Source organism: Paroedura picta, chromosome 14 (assembly GCF_049243985.1).
Source record: "Paroedura picta isolate Pp20150507F chromosome 14, Ppicta_v3.0, whole genome shotgun sequence".
Taxonomy (NCBI): domain Eukaryota; kingdom Metazoa; phylum Chordata; class Lepidosauria; order Squamata; family Gekkonidae; genus Paroedura; species Paroedura picta.
This window is the reverse complement of record NC_135382.1, coordinates 10718698-10742351: the sequence shown is the minus strand read 5'-3', so window position 1 is coordinate 10742351 and position 23654 is coordinate 10718698. Positions and strand designations below refer to the sequence as shown.

At 46.3% G+C, this 23654-nt stretch overlaps 2 long non-coding RNA genes across 8 annotated transcripts; one reads left to right on the top strand and one right to left on the bottom strand.

The window, feature by feature from the left end:
- Positions 1 to 957: 957 nt before the first annotated feature.
- LOC143823863 (uncharacterized) lies at positions 958 to 6419 on the bottom strand. Of its 4 annotated transcripts, none has more exons than XR_013226616.1 (5): positions 6320 to 6419; positions 4604 to 4692; positions 2909 to 4124; positions 1535 to 1639; positions 958 to 1079 (listed from the first exon to the last, which is right to left on the bottom strand). It is a non-coding gene; the product is annotated as an uncharacterized LOC143823863 (long non-coding RNA). The 4 variants fall into 4 exon arrangements; XR_013226618.1 differs by having other exon boundaries at positions 1539 to 1639; XR_013226617.1 differs by having other exon boundaries at positions 3960 to 4124.
- Positions 6420 to 6470: 51 nt separating this feature from the next.
- On the top strand, positions 6471 to 23566 carry LOC143823596 (uncharacterized). Of its 4 annotated transcripts, XR_013226517.1 has the most exons (6): positions 6471 to 6581; positions 9551 to 9638; positions 10982 to 11158; positions 17670 to 17847; positions 22002 to 22167; positions 23382 to 23566. It is a non-coding gene; the product is annotated as an uncharacterized LOC143823596 (long non-coding RNA). The 4 variants fall into 4 exon arrangements; XR_013226518.1 differs by lacking the exon at positions 23382 to 23566 and having other exon boundaries at positions 17664 to 17847; positions 22002 to 22677; XR_013226515.1 differs by lacking the exon at positions 23382 to 23566 and having other exon boundaries at positions 22002 to 22670.
- Positions 23567 to 23654: the final 88 nt, after the last annotated feature.

The window sequence follows — 23654 nt, the reverse complement described above, 5'->3', positions numbered from 1 at the left end:
GGGAGAGGAAAGGGAAGGCGACTGTAAGCATATAAGAATCAACTTCTTCTTCTTCTTCTTCTTCTTCTTCTTCTTCTTCTTCTTCTTCTTCTTCTTCTTCTTCTTCTTCTTCTTCTTCTTCTTCTTCTTCTTCACACTTTTGTACCCAGACAGCTACAGGACTGAAAATAGCAGAGGAGCTGAAAGGGCTCTTGGGCCACTGGCTGTGGCCCCAGATGGAAACATCTGGCTGTGATGCCAAGCAAGAGGGGACCAAGAGACAGCCCGGCCTGGGGTCACCAACTCCAGGGTGGGGCATTCCTGGAGATCTTGGGATGGAGCTTGGGAAACCTAGGGTGAGAATATGTGCCCAGCCCATGGTCTCCCAGTGTGCTCCCAAGGCAGAGTGGGGATTCGAGGTGGGCCTCTGAGATCTCCTCCAGGACTCTAACTGCTACACACACACCAACTCTCCCTCATCAGTTTTAGGAAGGCATGTAAGGCTGAGCTCTTTCATGAGATCTCGTTCTCATTTTGCTTGGGCTGTGTCTGTTTCTTGAATCTTTTGACAAATGATTAGCCCTGTGTGAGTTTGCCTCTTTATATCTGATGATAGATTGATAGATAGATAGATAGATAGATAGATAGATAGATAGATAGATAGATAGATAGATAGATAGATATAATTTTATCTGCATGCTGCCTCAGAGCCTAGGAGAAAGGTGGGTAGGAATACCGATAATACACAAAGAGAAGCACTGGAAACCGCTCATTCATTTTAAAGTTTCTTTCTTCTAAGGCTCCCTGGATTGTCCTGGTTTTACGCAGGGAAAACACCCTGTGAGTGCTTCTAACGGGTGTTTCCCACCTGCAAGCCCTGTGTGGAATGCAAACTGCATGTGGCTGCAACTTCCAAGGAGAATATCCTCCGGATGTATACAATGACTTTTATGTGCACTGTAAACACAGTTTTCTTTTTATTGCTTTCCCCTCTGTCTTAAAAGTTCTCCTCATAACTCCTTCATTGTCCCGCTGCAAATAAAGCTAGCAGCAAGGCCAGGTCTCTGTTTCAGTGGTGGTTTCTCTTTTGTGCTCCTCTTCTGCAGCAGGGAAACATACAAAACTATTAAAAGATTAATCCCCAACCAAAAAAGCAGTGTCCATTCCGCCCGCCCTAGCCTTGCTGTGGGGCACCCCTTCCTTCTTGGAGGGCACAGAAATGGTGACCTTTGTGCCAAATCTTTGTTGACCTAAACTATTCAGTAACTACAACAAAACCAGAGTCCAGTAGTACCTTTAAGACCAACAAAGATTTATTTAAGGCGTGAGCTTTTGAGTGCAAGCACTCTTAGTCAGAAGTTAGTCTGAAAGAGTGTCTGACTAAGAGTGCTTGCACTTGAAAGCTCACGCCTTGAATAAATCTTTGTTGGCCTTAAAGGTGCTACCGGACTCTGATTTTGTTGTGCTACTCAGACCAACACAGCAACCCACTTGAATCTATCCAAGTAGTAGTTTTAGCTGATTCATCAAAATTTCAGGAAATTAAAAATCATACCTACAGGAAGAAATTTTGGGATCTCACACTGACAGCTGTGGGTGGCAATCACGCAATTTCTCTGGGTAAGAATGCCAGCGGAGGATGCAGGGCGTCTGTAAAAGGCTTAAAAACATTAAAACAAAATTATAATGAAGGCTGAGCGAAACCATGCTCTGGTTAGCTAGGGCCCATTCTGCACATTTTGGATAATGCTCTTCCAATGTGGTTTTGCATCGGGATTTTCTTGTGCAGAACAGGAAAATCTACTTCTAAAGTACACTGAAAGTGCATTATCTAATGTGTGCAGGTGGGTCGTCATGTTGGTCTGAAGCAGCAGAACAAAGTTTGAGTTCAGGGGCACCTTGAAGATCAACCAAGTGTTGGCCAAGGTATAAGTGTTTGTGTGCTCTTACTCCTAGGACTAAAACTTATCTTGTGTAACAGCAGACCATAAAAACCAATTCATCGCTTGACCAGGCAAGCATAGGAAAATATCCCATTTCAGAGCTTTTGTGGATTTATTAAAAGAAACGTGCACCTGAAAATTAGGTTTTAGAAAATCCCAGAGAGCTCCGAGCAAAAAAACTCCCGAGGCAAGTTGACATGAAGGCTAGGGGTCATCATGATGTCATTGAAAATGGGGGAAGACACGCATAATGCTACCAGTCAGGGCCACTAGAGGGCACTTCAGGCACGGTCTTCTGGAACTGATTTCTTCCCAAAACAGAGAGCAGCAGAACAGCAAGATTCCACACCCCCCCCCCAACACACCCCTCTGACTCATTGTTGGCACAACTGTTAAAGAAATAAATTCAAAAGAAATTAGGGTAATCGTGCTTGAATGGGAAATCACTAGCAAGTTACAGAACACTTCTTTCAATCTTTTCAGTGAGTGCCATTTACCACCCGAACTTAAGAAAGAAAAAACAATGTTTTAATCTAGTGGCACCTTTAAGACCAACACAAGTTTTATAATGGGCGAATCTACATTAAAGCAAGGCAATATTAATTTTTAAAAACATGCAATCTCGCCCGTTCATCCTTTATCCAATTTGCAGTTTATTACAGCAATTTTGCACATATGATTACTGCTTACTGATTTGCCAAGGGTCATTTCTGTCAGGGATAAAACTCAGGTTTTGTGTGTGTGTCACGTGCTGTCAAGTTGTGGCTGACTGATGACAACCCCATAGGGGTAGTCAACCTGTGGTCCTCCAGATGTCTATGGACTACAATTCCCATGAGCCCCTGCCAGCGAATGCTGGAGGACTGCAGGTTGACTACCCCTGCCATAGGATTCTCAAGGCAGGAGACTGGCCATTGCCTTCCTCTATGCGATGACCCAGGATTCCCTTGCGGGGGTGGGGGGGCGTCTCCCATCCAACTACGCACCAGGCCTTAGCTTGCTTAGCTTCTGAGGGTGCACTCCACAAACAGGGGCTAATACACTTTCAATTTGCTTTTACAGCTGGATTTTCCTATGTGTAACAGGAATCAGAATACCTTTATTGACATAGAGAATCGACAAAACCAAAACATTGACATTAACATCTTATGCAGTTACAGAGCTCAAAGCCAAAAAGTTATCTCTTACAATCGCCAGGATTGAGGCAACTGTTATAATAGGCAGAAGATCTGTCTCCCCTAACATAATCTTTTCCCAATATTTCTCGTCTACACAAAGGAGGGTTGATTTCTTCAGATGGTTGGCTAGCAAAGGTCGGTAATGAGCAAATTTTGGGCATTCTAACCGTATATGAATTAGTGTGTCTGGGACTTTGTGCCTGTGAACCTGCCCTGGGATTAATTTGATGGGGAAATATTTAAACGGGCTAACAGGTGTGTTCTTTTGAATGAGTTGACATCCAAAATATGGAGATACATTGGCAAGGTTTTGTATAAAAATCGGATTTCCCAGAAACGGGGAGAACTGGGCATCTATCTCTTCCAGTCTCTGAGTTATTCGCTTTTGTAATGCCACTTCCTCATAAGTTGAAAGCATTGAGATGTCAAGGCCAATAGTCTGAAGTTTCTGAGTTATTTTTTTTAAACCAAAGGGATAAGTAAGAATCAAAAGTTTGAGTAATAAACTGTTTGGCTGAGCATGATAACAGATCTTTAGTCAATATTTGAAGCTGTGGTTTCTTGTCTTTGCTGACTAAGTTCTGCGACTAGGGATGAAACAGGAATCTCTGCTTCTAAAGTGCATTCCAGATCTACTCCTATTGCATTGAACGTGCATTATCCAAAGTGAGCAGAAAGATCTGAAAAGATCAGCCTAGCCTGGGTCATCCAGGCCCTGTTTTACTGTGTGGCAAAACCAACATTTCCCAGTGTCCATTCGTCACATTTTTGACTTGAGGCCTGCAGCTACCATTCCTCCACACAAACCACAGTTGGGAGGGGGGATTTCTCCCCTCTCCTCACCCCTGCTGCATGCTACCTTCTCTCTTGTTTGTTCAGCTTCACAAGTTGCTTCAGCATTTGACAGGTGGAGGAGAGGGCAAGGCAGCCCTCCCCCAGACCATGTTGCTCAAAGACTGGATGGCCAGGGCACTCTGCAACATCTGCTCACTGGGAGGTCTTCTTTTCACTGTTTTTCTCTGTCCTACATACAGAGAGAAGAAAAGACATCCGATGAACAGGGCCTTTATGAGAGTGGCAACCGCTGTGGAAGAGTGCCCAGTTCACGTATACTTGGAGGGGAAGGGGGGGACTGGGAGAGGGAGGTGGTGGTTGTGGTGAGTTCTGCATGTTCTGCACCTGCCTCTCCAGTCTTCCTCCTCCTTGATGCTGGTCTTGATGAACCTTTATCACCACAGTGCAGCAGCCTAAGAGCATGATACCTTTTACATGCCCTGACCTGGATGCCTGTTGAGGCCTCAATAAGCAGACTCATCGTGGGAAAAGAATGTCTTTATCATGGGAAACAAATGAACCGAGGGCAAGGCTTTTCCTTGCCACGATTGAAACCCCAAACTACAACCCCAAACTACAAGCCTCACAGCCCCTCCCCCCAGTTCAAATCTTGGTGGGCTCATAGCACCCCAGGATCTTGTTTTCCCAGGCCAATCTTCCCAAGCTTACAGTGCGTGTTAACTCCCAGTCACTACTTGGCATTCCTAAGGACACAGATCAGTTCCACAAGGTCAAGATGATAAACACCTGCAAGAGAGCTGTGAGAAACCATTGTTTAATTAGACACAGGTTGAAGATAGTTCAAAGGTAACATCTTTTAGCCAAAGCATAAAACAGGTCAAGCAGAACATGACATATTAAACAGATCAAAAAGCATTCCATGGCAAGATCAGAATGCAAGATCTTGACAATGGTCCTGCTAGCCAAATCTCATCAGATCTCCAAAGCAAAGCAAAGTTGGCCCTGATTATTATTTGGATAGAAGACCACCAAGCCCAGGGTTATTATTTAATGGAAGACCACCAAGCCCACAAGTCTGGTGGTTTCTGGAGTGATGCTCTACCTTCACATTTGAACATCCCTGTGAAATTAAGCCGTGGGACTTGGGGAGCAAAGGTTTGCAGTTGTATCCCTAGTATTTTGAGTGCCTAAGTATGAGACACTAAATAACCACAGCCATTGCAATTTATTTTTTAGTTTGTTGGTTTCATAATAGGCTATTCAATCAGAGAGGGCACATCCCAAGAAGAAAATGACTCTCCAGGCCAAGAAGTCACAACTGGAAGTATAGCGACTACTGGCCAAGGATTATATCTTGCAAACCGGAGAGAAGGAAAGTGTCAGAGAATTCCAGCTACAGGACATCCCCATCCGTGAGAAGGACTCACAATGGTCCAGCTAGCCAAATCTCATCAGATCTCCGAAGCAAAGCAACGTTGGCCCTGATTATTATTTGGATGGAAGACCACCAAGCCCAGGGTTGCTTTGCAGAGGCAGGCAATGGCAAATCACCTCTGGACGTGTCTTGCACTGAGAACCTTAAGGGGTTGCCCCAAGTCAGCTGCGAATTGACAGCATTTTCCTCCAACACCTTTTACATCATTACTGTAAGCTTTATAGTGCCTGTATATTGTCTGTATCATTAAGCAATTTGATAATCTAGCTAGGAAGAATGGCCATGGCACTCCTACAAGCCATAGATAAGACTGTGGCCAGAAAGGTTTTGTTAGGGGGACAATTTTTTCCCCGTGTGTTTGCACAGAAGTCTGAGCTTTCATGCTTATACGTTTAAATAATTGTTCAGTGATACGTTCCTGGATACCTTAGGGCAGGTGGTCCATACAAGGTAGACAACTCAATAAAGGAAGCCATGGCTCTCAGTCTGCAAGACCAGAGCAAGGCTGTTAAGGATAGGATGTTTTGGAGGACACTGATTCATAAGGTCACCATGAGTTAGAAAGGACAGAAGAAGAAGAAGAAGGGTTGGTTCTTATATGCTGCTTTTCTCTACACGAAGGAGTCTCAAAGCGACTTCCAATTGCCTTCCCTTTCTTCTCCCCACAACAGACCCCCTGTGAGGGGGGTGAGGCTGAGCCCTGATATTACTGAAGAAGAAGAGTTGGTTCTTATATGCTGCTTTTCTCTACCTGAAGGAGTCTCAAAGCGGCCTTTATTTTCCCCACAACAGACACCCTGTGACGTGGGTGAGGAGGCTGAGAGAGCCCTGATATCACTGCTCGGTCAGAACAGCTTGTTCAGCACCCTGGCGAGCCCAGGGTCACCCAGCTGGCTGCATGTCGGGGAGTGCAGAATCGAACCTTGTTCACCAGATTAGAAGTCCGCACTCCTAACCACTACACCAAACTGGCTCTTGCCCACACATACCTTTTATTGTAAGTAGGAAGGAGGGGCCTTTCTAGGGCTGTTTTGGCCCCACAGTATACTCCTGTCCTTCTTCCCAACAGCTTTGCTTCCCAGAAATCAAGGCTTAGAATGTTTGGCAGTACTGCTGTGGTTGCCTAGCAACCCCCCAACAGCCACGGAATCCAGTGGGCATACTTAAAGCGACAGATATTGTCTCTGTCCTTTCAAGGAGTTTTGATTCCACAACATAAGATTTTCCACTGCTAACTTGGGACTCCTTCAGGTTTGAATGAAAATCCCCACCCCACCCCCAGTCTACCACTGCCTACATTTTGCTGTTCTTCTGTGGCTTCACCAATGAAAGGCCAATGAACAATTTCTAGACATTCATGACCAAGACGATTGAGCCTGACTTGGCAGTAGTGGCTCTGGTGCCCGAGGCCTGAGCTGATAATAGTAGCAGCCACCACGCAACTGGGACCTGCCCTGGTCTGGCAGCCCCCATGCAACTGAGTCAGACTTTTTGTAGGGGGGCCATCATGAATAGGAAGGTGAGGGCAGCTCAAGACAGGGGAGCGAAGCAAAGTAGATTGGCTGGTGAGTGGGAAGAAGAAGAAAAGGAAAAGGGATGAGGCCATAGGGGTCTCTGCCTTTTAACCTCCATCTATAAGTCTGAACTGATTATTTTCATTCCATGATATTGTATCTGAGGAAGCTCATATCTTGAATGAAACATTGTTCTGCTGCTTCAGACCAACATGGCTACTCACTTGAATTTATTTTTATTGTGTTAACATTCTGCTTATATCAGTCAGTCAAATTTTATTATAGCAATTGCCAGTCATAAAAAAACTATAAAACAGTAAACTTAGAATAAATATTAATGGTTAATAAAACAGATCAACCAAGAGGTAAAAACTATACAGAAGCTATACTTGGTTGTCTGATATTAATTAAAATTGCACACTAAGGTGGTGGGAGTGAAATCTCCCATGAGGAGATTTCTAATCCAATCCTTGTAAACTAAACATGAGCAGGCAGTGTGATGCAGCAGTAAAAAAGGCAAATGCCATTTTGGGCTGTATCAACAGGGGCATCACATCAAAACCACAAGATGTCATAGTCCCATTGTATACAGCAGGGGTAGTCAACCTGTGGTCCTCCAGATGTTCATGGACTACAATTCCCATGAGCCCCTGCCAGCAAACAGTAAGGGGTGTTGGGGTGGGCTCAGTCCATGATGAGGAAGGGCAACAATTGGTCCCATGGCCCTGGACTGACAAGTGGAGGGGCCAATCGGAAGACACAAAGCGCCTTCTGATTGGCCCCTCACTAGGACAGACCAAAATTCCATCCAGCCAAGGGCAATCTGGAGACATGGTTGCCAGTCTGCTCCTGACCACCAAAGGGAGAGGAGGTCAGTAGGGCTGCCAAGTGGGATGAGAACAGAGGCTGCGCCAGCCCTTTTCACCCCAAGGCTGCCCTAACTGTCAAGTCCAACTGCCAATTGCCTCAGAACCCTGACAGAGCTGGCTGGAGGCTGCAGAGTGCTCCCCCTCCCCCCTTCAGGCCTGCTGCGAAGGAGCCTCTGACAAGCCCTGACTGAGGGGAGGGAGGCCTTTCCAAGAGCAATGCAGGGGAGCCTGAGGGCCTTCCTTTTCAGGGGGGGGGTAACATTCCCCTTCTGTCAAACAGTTGCCTGACAGGGAGGGCACAGAAAAGCCCCTTCTCACTTAAAATACTGCTCTGGCCGGGGGTTAGACACAGCCAAGCCATGTGTCTTTCTTCTTTGCAACTCTCTGCAGATTTGAGGCCACTGCACAGCGTTATTCTGCAGAGGAAACTTTTTTTTGTCTCCTGTTTCATCTGCACAACAACCCTGTGCAGTAGGCCTCAAGTCTTTCAATTCAACAACAACAACCTGTGTGGGAGGTCTTAAATGTTTCTTCTCTACCACAACCCTCTCCAAAGTAGCCCTTTCTGCCTGGGGAGCTGATCTTTATACTCTGCAGGTGAGCTGTAATTCCAGGAGCTCTCCAGGATCCACCTGGAGGTTAGCTACCCCTGTGTTGGAAATATTCCTGGAGGTTTGGAGGTGGGACTTCAAAATCGTACAATGCCTCAGAGTCCAGCCTTCAAAGGAGCCAGTTTTACCTGCAGTTGGGAGGGAGTGGTGCAGGAGTGTCCCTCCTGGGCTATGGGCTATGGCCAGCCCTTATCAGCAACTGTTTGTATTCTGGGGTGCAGACAGGCAGACCAGCATCAGTCCTGTGAGTCTGGAAAGTGCAGGAAGATCTAAATAAATACATCCTGAAACTGTAAATAGGGAGAGGAAGGGAAGATGCTTGGAAAATGCTTTGAGACACCTGCGGCCTGTTGGGTCACTGCGGCCCATTCCCAGTTCTCTCAGACTTCTCACAACCCCACGTACCTCACAGGTTGACTATTGTGGAGAGACGGATGGAAAAGGTGTTTGTGAACCGCTTTGAGACTTCTTTGGGTAGTAAGCAATAGGGTATAAAAATCCATTCTTCTTCTAAGGAGCAACCATGAAAGAAGCATGTGGGCACATAACATTTTATCAACAGTGAAAAAATGGAAAAGAAGGAGCAGGGTGGACACCTGTGTACTGTGACTACCACATGTGTATTAGGGCAGAGGGGCATTTCGGTGTCTGTGGCCTAATTCCCACAAGAAGGGAAATGACGCAGAACTGGGAGGAATTGGTTGCCATGTAATCTTCCCCTAAGAAGAGTCTCCAGTCTGATTTTCCCTTCACATATCTGAAGACATGGCTCTGGAAAGCTCATCTGTAACCACTATGCCACAATTCCCAAAGGTCAGTCTTCTCCCACACTCAATGAACATTCCAAACCACAGGTTCTTGACACCCATATCTACACACCCATGCCCTCATTTGCCACCACGCCACCACAACCTCCCACACAACACACACATTCAACCCCATGCCCTTACAGACTGGACAACTCCTCCCCTTCCTCTTCCCACTGCCAAGCTCTAGCACCCATTGTATTCTTGGTTACAATGGGCTTTGCCCCTAGTGTATGCCATCAAAGCCCCTTAGCACTGGGATCTACATGTGCATTTCTCCTGGGGAACCCATCGTTGGTGCAAGTAGCACATTAACTGGGCTTTAGACCAGGAAGCAGCAAAGATTCCCTCAGAAGACAGAGTCCCCTGAATGTCGGAATGCATGATACATGGTGGTCCTGCTCTTTGTTTCTCCACCAGGATGAGATGAGCTTGCAGGCCAACAAGAGAGGAGGAGAGCTAATACAGGGAAGAGGGAGATATGCAGATGTGTGGGAAAAGCAAGAAGGCAAGTTCTTCCACGAAAGCAGGAGGGCTTGCAGCGTGAGCAGGATGCTCCTGATGACATTGGCTGACAGAAGCTGTCAGCAGCTGCCTGGGGGAAATGGGATATCCATGGAAGGAAGCTGGGGGGGGGGGGTTATGTGTGGACAGAGAGTGAAAGCAAATGGAACTCTGTAGGCCCATCTGTCCAGTGGGACAGGGCTTGAGTTCTGGTCCATGCAGAAGAATGGAGTGCAGGGCTTGTCCCTTCAGATAGATGGAGCTGTCCCTTCAGATCAGTGGTTCCCAAACATATCTGGCCTACCGCCCCCTTTCCAGAAAAAATATTACTCAGCCCCCTGAAAATTAATTTTTTAAAAAATTTAATAGTTATTCATCGCCCCCAAATGCACCTGTGGCCCATCGGCGCCCCCTGGATTGCTGCAGCACCCACCAGGGGGCGGTAGTGCCCACTTTGGGAATCTGCTTCAGATGGACAAGCAGATGGATATCTCAGGGACAGTCTGGCAAGCTGTATTGACACGAGGAGGAGAAAGAGGAGGAAGGAAAAAATATTCATGTATTGACTGATTCAGTCTCACAGTGCAAATATCTGAAGGACAAGTTGTTGATCTGGGGAAGTCAGCATGGATTTGTGTCCAACAGGTCCTGCCAGACCAACCTGTGAGCGAATGGACAGGGTTTGAGTGCTGGTCTCTTCAGGTGGATGGGTCTGGGGTGCCTGTTCCTTCTGGTGGACACAGCTTGTTTGTGTATGGATGGGGAGTGAATGCGATGGGCAGGGACGGGCTCCAATTAGTTCACAAACCAGTTCATGATGAATTTTAGGCTATTTTGTCAGCCAAGTTTGTGGTGTCAGCCAATGTTGTGTCCACTGTCACAAACTTTCATGAGCTTTTCAAGTGTTCATGGCGGTTCATATTTAGAGCAGAAAGCAGGGGTGCAAAGGGACCCAGGGGCCTCCCCTGAAACCACTGCCTAGCTGTTTCTTGCAGCCTTCTTGGGGACCAGAAGACAAAGGCTGAAAGGGATTCTGAATCCCTTCAACTCGCTCACTTTGTCTACCCACCACTCAGCAGCTTCCATAGAGACCAGAAAGCAGGAGTTAAAATCCTTTTCAACCCCTTCTTTCTCCTTCCCACTGACCATCTGGTTTGTGGTTTGGCTTGTAGTCCCCTGGTTGGTTCCCATGTCAAGGGGATGAGCTGATTGGAGGTGTGAATGGGGGGTAAAGGTGGTGGCTGAATGGGGCATACAAGCTCCATTGCAAGAAAGCATGGTGCATGGTGTGTACAGTTGAGGGATGAAAGAGAACTAATGGACATACATGGCTTGAAACCAGTGCAGGTGGCCTGACAGCAGCTGCTTGATGTTGACCAGCTGAAGGCAGTGGAAGAGCTTGGAGGATGTCCATGCAAGAGCCAGTCTACTTACCCAGTGTTTGCCTTGCACGGATATCCGGGCAGGGGCATCTTGGTGGGGCACGCCTGCAAGCCATCAGGAGAGTCATGACGTTTAAGGCAGGTGAGCAAAGTCCCCAACTCCACCCTTTCTTTCTTTTCCTCCTGGGGAGCCCTGGTTCACATCCACACGAAACCATGTGGCCCCTGGCTCTGGGCAGTCTCTGTCACTTGGCCTGCCCTAATGGTCAGATGGCTAGGAGAAGCCCATTGTGGTGAGCAAGACCATGTGAGGGATGACATGGTAACCCAAAAAACGAGAATCAATGCATTCTGGAGTGCTGGGCATTCGTCTCATTGTGTACTCTTTCAGGGAGTCGGAATGGGAGCAGAAGGGTCACCCAGCAGGCAGAGGTGAAGTAGCCCACTTGTTGGGTGACACCAGTAGAAAACTGGAGTTAGTGATTAAACAAAGAAAAGAAGGTTGCATTTATCATTTCAGGTTTCAGTTACTGGAAAACGATGGCTCCCAGACTTCTTTAATACTGAAAACAATGTTAAGTCCTTGAGAGGACTTGGATTCTTCTCTAAGTGAACAAACACAGGGTCAAGAAACATTGGCAGGATCCCCGAGGTGCCCACAGGTGGGGTCCCTTCCCAGCATCTTTCCATCTTCACAGCAAACATCAGAACCTTCCCTGGGAATAAGATTTTTATGGGTTAGCATATATTAGCAAAAGGAGATCTGTGCTCACTTACCTCTGGACTGAAATTCCTTATTATTTGTCTCATGTTCCGTCATAAATATTCCCTCCAACAATAAGAGTTCTCTTGTCTCTGTGCTTTCTTTACTTTCTTCTGAGTCTGCTTCAACACCTTTTCCATCCTTTCATTCCTTAAACACTCTCTCTGGCTCCAGCATGCTTTCACTCTTCCCCGCCCCTGCAGGCTCTTCAAATCAGGACTCTTCGGCCCTGCTAACCCGCTAATTCTGTTCTAGACGCTCCTTCCTTTTTGACACAGGAAATTTCCACTTGAAGGATGGTGTGACACCAACCCCTCTAGCTCAGGGGTAGTCAACCTGTGGCCCTCCAGATGTTCATGGACTACAATTACCATGAGCCCCTGCCTGCTCATGGGAATCGTAGTCCATGAACATCTGGAGGACCACACGTTGACTACCCCTGCTCTAGCTGATTGGAGGGGCGTGAGAAACAACTGATGGGGGAACACCCCTTTTTGCAGCATCCTGCAATGGGTGCTGTTGAGGTCTGTGTTCTCAAACCTTGAGCATTGAATTCCGCACTCGTCCAAAATAGCACAATGGTTACAAATTGAAATCGCTACAGTTTTGCAGTTATGCACAACGTCGTTGACAATCTGCAACAATCCTGAAACCGATCCATAAAAAGCGCTTCATTGTAGCGCTTTCAGGGAAATCCCAAAAAGTGGATTAACCCTCCGGAAAGCGCTACACTCTTGGAACCAATCTGCAACACTAGCGGGAAAGTTCTGTGCATTACCATTGTTGCGGTTTCTGCAAAGTCCCTCCCCCTAGCTCTCTCCTCTGATCTTCCGGTGAAACGATCGCCATTTTTTTTTCTCCAAGCAAGCGGAGATCAACGCACCAGCGAGCCTTCGTTTACCCAGCGAGGCTTCCCTGGCTGCAGAGCTGTTTTAAGTCACCAAGCACGAAACAACACACAGCCCCGTTTGCTGGTTTATTTTCCCTTTATTTTTCACTGTATTTTCGGCCGAAAATCGCGCCCGTGCCGGGGGGGGGGTTAATTTTTTTTCACTCGGGGGGAGCGTGGCAATGATGAAACTGCAGCTCAAACACCACCTGCTACCTAGATGGGTCTCTCCGTTGCAACGAATCAACAGATTCGTCACAACGTGGTTTTTTTTTTTTAACTTCCTTAAAGGGAAAGAGGCTTTTTGGGATCATGATAATGGCCGCCCATTGGCTGCTTGACAGCCAGGGGTGGGACAAGCTCAGCAATATTGCTTCCTGGCTAACAATTTTTGCTGAGACCGGAAACCTGTGGGAAACGATAGAAATGCAACTGGATTCCACCACAAAGGCAGGTATGCATAACGACAAATTCCACTATTTAAAATGGAGTTTTTTCGTCCCGCAACCAATTTGCCAAATAGATCCTGGTGCGGAATGGCCCTCAGTGTAGGTGACAAACTCCAAGGCACAACACAGATCAAGAAAAAAACACACAGTGAAAATGGAAGGTAGGGGGTCTCCACTGGCTCACAGCACACATTTTTAGACTGCAGATGGAGACTGGAAAATGTTTTTAGATAACAGGTGTGTTACAGATTTTACTGTGCTTCCCCCCATATTTTAATGGCTTTTAGTATCTGCTCTGAATTTTTCTTTGTTTATTGTACATTATTATGTGCACCTCCAAGGCATAAAGGTGGGATCCAAATTGCCTCAGTAAATAATAGTCAGGAGGCAATAGATAAGGACAGCAAATGTGTCGTGAAAGTTCCTAAAGTACATGCCAAATCGAGAGTTAGAAGGGAACGGTAAGATATTCAGAAGATGGGACTCTTGATTGCCATCGTAATCATCACCGTTTTTCATTGTGTTTATTTCAGTATCATATTGATAAGCTGCCTTTAATCTGTCATCTTTCTTCTGATTGGGAAATAAAACCCTACACTTGAAGCAAGTTTCTTCTATGTATAATAGAGGCAGTTTTCCTAGAGCAGGCTGTCTCAACCAGGGTATCATGAAACCATGGGGTTTCTTGATGGCCCTGGAAGGGTTTCCTGAATGGGTGGGCGTTCATTAATGTTTAGATATGTTTTTTAAATTTGTTAAATATTTATCATGTGATATGTACATATGAGCCTCTTGTGGTACAGAGTGGTAAAGCAGCAGACATGCTGTCTGAAGCTCTGACCATGAGGCTGGGAGTTTGATCCCAGCAGCCAGCTCAAGGTTGCTCATCATGCCTCATCATGCATAGGAAATAAGACGGAACCAGAGTCTTACAGCATCTTAGTCTTAACTAGTTTTTATTCTAGACTCAGGTTTTGTGGACTAGGACCTAATTCCTCCCTTTCTATGTCAAGCCTGTCTTTGTGCATTGCCATATTTAGATAGCAGATGGGTGTGGTCACCCATTGACTGCATACTACATGCTGGGGAGGTGGGGGGGTGCGGTGAGCAAGCCCCTCACTACATGCCCAAGTCCTGGAATAGTGCTGCGTGGACAAAAAGATACAGGAAGCATCCAGTCTTGTTGCAGAGTTTGGTACCAGGGCAAATGTCTGTCCATTTTTACAGGGGAGTAAATATATTAGTATTAGTATTATTATAAGTAACTCCTGTGGCGCAGAGTGGTAAGGCAACAGAAATGCAGTCTGAAGCTCTGCCCATGAGGCTGGGAGTTCAATCCTTCCGAGGTCGGTAAAATGAGTACCCAGCTTGCTGGGGGGTAATGAGTGGGCAAGGGAATGGCAAACCACCCCGTATTGAGTCTGCCATGAAAACGCTAGAGGGCGCCACCCCAAGGGTCAGACATGATTGGGTGCTTGCACAGGGGATACCTTTACCTTTACCTTTATGTACATATATGGTCATGTTGACCCATCCACCCCTCCCAAAATAGCCAATGATGGGCCTGGAGGGGGTGGGTAAGGGAGAGGCCTTGGGTGGATGTGTCCACACCTTTGCTTCCCAACCAAATTCTGCAAGATTGTGCCACTTCTGGGGTTTCTTGAAGCCTGAGGAATGTTTCGGGGGTTCTCAATGGTAAAAAAGTTGAGAAAGGCTGACTTAGAAGGATTATGCCCACCAAAGAAATGAATATATTGGTATGTCATATTTTACAACTCTGCAGAGTATCGTTGAACAAACTGAGAAGGAGAAGAATTAATTGGAGTTTACAGATATAGGTCAAACACAGGGCTCAAACGATGTCTCAATATGAAACTCTTCTTAGAAAATAGATATTGAGATAACATTTCTCCATCTTTTCTCTCTGAATGAATGGAATTAGCACAAGTCAGTGTTAGTTTTCAGAATGTCAGTGGCTCAAATCCTTTTAGATGAAAAAAAACCTTCACTATGCACAAGAAAAACGATCCATGCTTGTATTTCTGCAAGAAATACATTTGACCTAATGTGATGCTTGCATGTAAGATAGTATTTTCATGGATGAACTGAATATTGAATTCCTAGAGTGAAAAAAAAGAAGCAGCTACAATCATCTGATGACAAAATATTGATCAGGCTTATCAGCATAAGGCTAAACCGTTTTGTTGGAAAATATACTGAGATCAAGTTGGATTTATAAAAGTCAGAAACACAGGGATGTCCGTGTCTTTGTGACAGAAGACTTGCTCTGCATATAGGAGAACTCATGTTTAAGCAGCACCAGTGCAAATCTTCCTGTAACAAATGCTGGGGTCAACAGGCTCAAACAGAAATATTTAAGAAATTAAATGTTGGTGTGATTTAATTTTAATCAAAAGATTATATGAGGATATATGTACATCATTATAAAAATGCTACAGAGTTTTTGGGGTCTGCACATGTTCCCAGTTCTTGGTTGGCTCTTGTGGCCCTTCACCACTACTCTGCATGACGCAACTTAGACGGACAGCAGTAGCTTCTTAGCACTTGAGGAGGACAACTTTCTACAAAAACAGGACCTCTATTGAGGAATTGATCTTCCTGGAGGATGCTAAGAACTAGAAGCAAAACCATGCACATTTTTAATCAAATGTATTCCCTGTTAATGACTTTGAATTTGGCCATTTTAAAAGATTTATACAAGTTCTTATGGGAAGAGGATTTAGTCTTCAAAACTGGCAAGAATCCTTGGGAAGGGTCTCTAAGGGTGCCAGCCTCCAGGTAGAGCCTGAGGATTGCCTGTAATTACAGCTGGTCTCCAGACTACAGGGATCGGTTTCTCTGAAGAAAATGGATGTTCTGGAGCGTGGGTTCTGCGGCGTTGGGCTCCACGGAGGTCCCTGTCATCCCCAGGCTCCATCCCTAAATCCCCAGGACTTTCCCAACTTGGACCTAGTAGCCCTACCCCCCCCCCCGCCCCATCCCCAGCTGGAGGGAGCTGGCAGCACTCTCTCTAAGGACAGACCAATTTAGCTATTGGGTAGGTTTTTACAACACGGTGTTCTTCCATTTGAGTTGCACCTGGAAAAGCCTTAAGATCGACTGGAGATCTTGAAGTACCCGTGGAAACACACCCATCATGGTAAGACGTGGCTGCGTTCTTGTGAATGGCAGGGTGTTCCTATCTCAGAGATAGCCGGGCTTCTAGCACCCCACAGGCATCCAGCCTGGATGTTATGCAGGCAGGAAAGATGTGGCAAGGTCTTCTCTTTCCAGGAGGGGGAGCTGCTGGCATATCAATCAAGGCTGGCAAAAAGAGGCTCTGAGCTATGGGGACCCCCTGCGGCTTGGGCGCCTGCCCAGCTCTCCTTTTAATTCTTCACTTTTTAGCTCACAGTCCCTGCTGACCTGGTTATTAGAGCCGATGAGTTGGTGGCCGGGGTTTTTGTGCGTTTATTTCAGAACAACACTGGGAGGCTGACTAATGCGGGGCCTGCACACGAAAGTATAGACCCAGAATTAAACTTTGCTGAGCTTGAAGGTGCCCCTGGACTCCCACTGTGTTCTGTTCCTCAACGCTTGCTGATCTTTCGTTTTCATATATGGAAATTTAACCCTGGAACATACTGGGAAAGCTTGGATAAGTTACCTAATATAAAACTTCTCTATTAAAAAAAAATTATTATCAGATTTATAGATTCAAATGGGTAGCCGTGTTGGTCTGAAGTAGCACAATAAAGACACAATAAAGTAGCACCCTCAAGACCAGGGGTAGTCAAACTGCGGCCCTCCAGATGTCCATGGACTACAATTCCCAGGAGCCCCCTGCCAGCGAATGCTGGCAGGGGGCTCCTGGGAATTGTAGTCCATGGACATCTGGAGGGCTGCAGTTTGACTACCCCTGCTCAAGACCAACAACGATTTAGTCAAGGCGTGAGCTTTCGAGTGCAACCACTCTGTGCTTGCACTCGAAAGCTCATGCCTTGAATAAATTTTTGTTGGTCTTAAAGGTGCTACTGGACTCTGATTTTATTAGATTTATAGACAGCCCCTATCAGATCTCTGCCGTATCGGGGCAGTTGACAGCTTTTAATAAATGCATTGAGATTAAAATCATTAAAAGTTAAAAACCATTCTACAATTGGTGACTTCCCTGTACCGTTCTTCTACCGTTCTGCAGCAGGGGAGGCCCTTGATGTTGGCATACTCCCTTATCCAAACTGATCTCAGTCATAGGCAGAAGAGCTCTATCTTGCAGACCCTACGGAACTGTGATAGTTCCGTTAGCGCTCTGATGTTCTCGGGGAGCTCATTCCACCAGGTAGGAGCCAGGACTGAAAAAGCCCTGGCCCTTGTCGAGGCTAATTGGATTTCTTTAGGGCCAGGGACTAGCAGGCAATTTGTGGCCGCTGAATGTAGCACTCTCTGGGGGACAGCTTTCCTTAATATTAGGCATATTACCCATGAAAGATGCCTTTGTAAAGGAAGTCTCACTGGTTCTCACCATGTCCTGTTTTGCTTGTCTGAGGTCCAGGTGGATCAAGTCAACCTCATGGCTCCTTTCTAGTGGACCTAGAGTATGAGTCAGCCCAATCAACATGCCAGAAGAAGAAGTCATCAGGGCCATGCATGGAGATGATCCCTGAGCTCAATGTGACTCACATGTTAAACCAAACATTGCGTTCTAGGGTGTGCGGTGTCATCACACAGAAGTGAGTATTGGTGCCCTCTGTTTTGCTGTATATAATAATTGGTCTTTTGATGCTAAATCAGTACCTGTAAGCATCATGCTAGGAAGAAGTATGTTATCATTCCCATCCATTCGTCCCCCCTCCCCGGCCAAGAGCTCTGTGGCAGGTCTGTATCTCCTTTGACCTTTCTCAAGCTGCCAAGCTGCAGCCCACTCACTCACGGTGTGATCCAGGAGGGGTTTAAAGGCAAGAGACAGTCAAAGGCAGCTTGCCATGTCCTGCCTCTGCATAGCAACCCTGGACATCCTGGGGGATCTCCCATCCAAGTACTAACCTGCTTAGCTTCCACGATCTGATGAGAATGGTCTAGTCTGGGTCCTCTGGTCAGGGCAAGACACAGTCACCGTTACAAGATTTGGCTGCAGGTTCCATGTTGCGGAGGGATTTAAAGTGCATCAGGTTTAAGTAGCATAAGGGGCAGAAGAGCATAGATGACACCTGCATGAGAAGGGTCCTTGCTTTCACACGAGCTGCCATAAGGGCCAGAGTTCAGAATCAAACTGCCCTGTAATTGAATCCTGCAGTGATTCTGAAGCTTTTAGCTTTTGACCACTTAATCATAGAATCCTAGAATTGCAGGGGGCCATACAGGCTATCTATCCCAACCCCCTGCTCAATGCAGGAGTAGGCTCAAGCATCCAGGAAAAGTATCTGTCCATCCACTGTTTGAAGACTACCAGAGTACGGGAGCTCACCACCTCCTTAGGCAGCCGATTCCACTGCTGAACTACTCTGAAATTCCCCCCTCCAATATCTAGCTGGTACCATTCTATATGTAGTTTGAAGCCATTACTGTTCTCCTCCAAGTGGCCACCTTTGAAATACTTAAAGACAGCCATCATGTCCCCTCTCAACCTCCTCTTCTCCAGTCTGAACATTCCCAAGTCTCTCAGGCTTCTGGTCCCCGAAGCCATAAAAAACAGCTGAGCATAGTCTGACTATGGCATTTTATGATTTTGATGTGATGCCTCTGTTGATACACCCCAGGACTGCATGTCTTCTTTACCATTGTACCACTGACTTCTCATATTTAGCTTACAGTGCACAAGAATCCCAAGATCTCATTTACCCACACTACTACCCAGAAGTGTGTCTCCCATCCAGTATGCATGCTTCTCATATTTGAGACCCACATGTAGAACTCTGCACTTCTCCTTGTTGAATTGCACCATGTTCAGATTTGCACACTTTTCAGGCATGTTCAGATCTTGTTGGACTGAACAGAGCTTTCCCACCCCTCTTCTTCAGTACGATGACTTGAGGTAGTCAGACCCATATTAATATTTGGTATTTCAGGCTGGCGGACTTCCAGTGATCTTGGAGGCTGAAGATAGAAGAGAAGCCAGCTTTGGTAGAATCTGTATTGGCTGTAAGGCAGGCAGATATCATGAGAACAGCTCTTCCTCAGTAGAGCTCACCTATACAACTCTGTGGTGACTCACAAGGGGTGACCAGCTAGACCAGTGATTCCCAACCACAGACCCCAACGGGTCCCCGAGTAATCTGTAAGGAGTCCCTGGCTTTCCCCCTCCAGCCTTAATGGATGTTTTCAAAACTTGGAAAACATTGCTCTAAAGCAGACTTTCTCAGCAGGGTTTCAGGAAATATTGAGGTTTCCTGGATGTACTGGAAGGGTTTCCATGTTTGGGAGGGATACATTAATTTTTTGTATTGGGTGAGAAGGGCATACGTGGTCATATCAATCCACCCCTCTCCCCAAATGGCCAATCATGGGCCTGTAGGCGTGGAAAGGGGAGGGGTCTTGTCCAAAAGCATCCTTGCCGGCTGAGGCATGTGGCACAACTAACGATTAAACTCCAAACAGAGAGATAAGTTGTTTTATTTACTTAATCTTAACTGCAGGGTGGGTATTCAGAGGGGCAATGAAGCAACAGCTACCTTCTCCTGGTGTGTTTGGGGACAAGGGTCTCAGTGGGCGATGCAGCCTCCTCCTCCAGCCTACTTTGCATATTTTATTGATGGGGGGGGGGCAAAGCAGCCACCTTCTCCAGGCCTGTTTCAGGAGTTAGAGGTGGGGGTGATGGAGGCTGGGTAATGCAGTCACCTTCTCCAGCCCCCTTCATGCCTTAGAAGGGGGTGGGCCTCAGCTACAGGGCTGTTTTGGCGATGCGTGGGGGTTTCTGTATGCTTTTGACTGGGAGCAGGAAATGGAGACAGGAGGGCGGGTGTGAGGGTGGGACAATGCTGCAGAGACTATCGTGCATCCCCCCCTCCATACGGGCTTACCCCTGGTTGCTCACTGATGGCATAAAGGTAAAGGTAAAGGTATCCCCTGTGCAAGCACCGAGTCATGTCTGACCCTTGGGGTGACGCCCTCTAGCGTTTTCATGGCAGACTCAATACGGGGTGGTTTGCCAGTGCCTTCCCCAGTCATTACCGCTTACCCCCCAGCAAGCTGGGTACTCATTTTACCGACCTCGGAAGGATGGAAGGCTGAGTCGACCTTGAGCCGGCTGCTGGGATCGAACTCCCAACCTCATGAGCAGACAGTTCCAGACAGCATATCGCTGCCTTACCACTCTGCGCCACAAGAGGCTCATACTGATGGCATACACGATTGTAAATCTAGTTTTGGTGAGTCCCCTAATTGCGATTTAAAAATGGCTAAAACTTGTCCCAGCTACTGGACAGCCTTGGGATACAGGCGGGATAAATCATACCATGTAGCTATGTGTGTGATTTAAAAATTTGGAAGTCGCCCTGAGCTACCTGCTGGGAGGGGCGGGGCACAAATCCCCATCTTTAACTGCTCCTGTGGAGTGGATATAATAAAACATTAAGAGCTGTGTGGGTGGAGAAAGGGCGGGGCCTGTCCGTGATAAAAACTCGGAGGGGCCAATCAGGAGCCTATGAGCGGGGAGCAGCCTCCACCGGCCGCCCCTGCTCTGCCCATTTTTATAACTGGGCTTTAATTCTAGTATAAATATAAATAAGTAAAAATCTCAGATCCCGACTCAGCAGTTCTTTCTCACCTATAGAGAGCACTGCTGTCCTTGCCAGCCTCTTGAATCTCACTTGCTTTACCGCTTATCGTCTCCCGGCACCCTGCATGTAGAACAGGCGGGCTTCCAGCCATGGGGGCGGGATACCTGAGATTCTGGGTTTTCCTGATACGCACAGCTCCATCTGCCTCTGTCTGTCATCTGCCTGCCAGCCACACACACATTAAGACTCCCTCAAAAAGAAGGTGCTCTAATCTGTGGATCCTCAAAAAGGAGGTGCTCTAATCTGTGGATCCTCATTAGGGTGAGGCACGGAGCCCAGACCCTACACCAGAAAGGTGGGCAATGGTGTGAGACTCACTGGGTTATTTTCAGTCTCCTTTCCAATAGACACAACATTTGCCTGAGCTGATGTTTTTGCGGAGTCTTTCACCTCCCCCAACTCCTTTTGATGTGGAACAATGGTCAGTTGTTTTACATAGACAGTATGTTCAGATCCCAACACTGTGCAATTGGGTTGTCAACCTCCAGGTAGCACCTGGAGATCTTTTGCTATTACAATTGATCTCTCGATGGTCCAGATCACTTCCCCTGCAGAAAATGGCTGCTTTGGAGGGTGGCCTGGATGGCAGAAAGACCCTTCCTCAAACTCTGCTCTCCCCCTAACATCTCCAGGTATTTCCCAGCCCAGAGCTTGCAACCCTACCCTGTAAGTATTACGCCGAATCTCATCTGTCGTTCTGTGACTCATTCATCCAGATGGGAGATATTATTTTAGAGCTGTTAACAATGTATAATTTTATCCCTAATCCTAAGAGTTGTCCAATATCCCATATTTCTGTTGGTTACTATCTTCATGGAGGGGTGTTTGCGTGTGTACATATAACACTAATACAAGGGAAGCAATAAATTACTCTTATCGCAAAATCGACACTGAGTGTCTCAGCCTGATCACAGGATATTGACCGTTTCAGAAGTAGCAGAGGGGGCAGGTTTTCGTGGCGAAGGCAGAATCAGCTCCTGTTCATTTGCTGATATAGACATCGATGCTTGCTGAAGTGCAGACAGAATATGGTCCCTGCCCTCTTACTGCTGTTGATTCTCACCTGCTATTCCCTGGCCCACACTGACCCCCTCCTTTTCCTTTTCCAGGGACATCAAGAAACAAACAAGACCTCTGGGAAAAGAAACAGAACTCCACAGCAGTGTTCGGAAGTGGCTCTACATGTGTGCAACCAGGTTGCGCAGCAAAAAATTGGGATCCCGCCCACCTAAAAACTAAATTCACATGAGATCCATGCATTAGCATGTGGCCTGGGTACATAGAGTCTAAATCCATATGATTATGACACCTCAATATTGGGGGGCAATGACTGCACTGATTGCATTTTAATTCTACCTTCTCATTTCTTTTGAAAGACAAAAGGCAAGGCATGCAATAAAAAGATCCAGGAACAACAGTAAAATAGAGAGGTTTTCCCATACAGTTACCATTTCATATTGGCATATTGTCAAATTGATATTACACGACAATAAGCAAGCATCTTCAGAGGTGGCCAGACTGTGGCTCTATAGATGTCCATGGGTATTGCATGTGCTGGCAGGGGCTCATGGGTATTGTAATCCATGGACATCTGGAGAACCGGGTTGGCCACCACTGGTAATACATCCTTTTAAAAACCTGCCATGAGCCTTACTGGGAGTGGTGGGTAAGAAATCTAATAATAATAATAATAATAATAATAATAATAATAATAATAATAATAATAATAATAATAATAATTGGGGAAGGCACTGGCAAACCACCCCGTATTGAGTCTGCCATGAAAACGCTAGAGGGCGTCACTCCAAGGGTCAGACATGACTTGGTGCTTGCACAGGGGATACCTTTACCTTTAATAATAATAATAATAATAATAATAATAATAATAATAATAATAATAATAATAATACTCTTCCTATATTTTGGGTTCCCGACCTTCAAATCCTACCATCCTAAAATTCCAGAAGAAAACAGGCTTAGGCTTACCCGGAACTGTTGTTCATCAAGGTCTTTCGTGCAGGGTGGCATGTCTGCACGTGTACAGTCCAAATGTGGGGCTGCACACAGAGATGGATGATGAAACCCAGTTCCAGCAACAGCAGAAATGATGTCTTGAATGATGCCTACTAGAATTTAAACCACAGATTTCTGAAGAACAGAAGTCATTGTTTATCAACCCTGGCCTATGTTGCTGTTCCATTGTATGAAATGGTAGGAAAATCTCTGGAGCATAATTTGAACAAGCAGAGGCCACCATGGTTCCAGGAGGGAAGGGGGCTGAAGGGTCTTGGTGGTCCAGAATCTGCCCCTTCCCTGTTGGTTTAGTTTAAGTGTTCTTTGTGGAGTCAACAGACCCCCTCCCCTCCCCCCTGGCCTCTCTCCTGGTGTAATGACTGTTTTATTGTTATGAGGTACATTTTAAGAAACCTTCTACGTGTCAATAGTTATTAAAGTCAGTCTTCTTGATTTTGCAATTGTGTGCTATATAGGAACTCATCCCCACTGAAGAAATCTGCAGACCCTGCTACATTTGTAAAGGAAGGTGGAATAGTTGGCATTCGGTGAATGCTGGGATATTACCCCAAGAGAAGAGTTCCTTTTTCCTTTCTCGAATCGAAACACAAGGCCACCGTACATTATGCAGAAACAAATGAAGAAGAAGAAGAAGAAGAAGAAGAAGAAGAAGAAGAAGAAGAAGAAGAAGAAGAAGAAGAAGCGAGCAGTGACATATGAAAAGCTCAAACCCGGCCATACATTTTGTT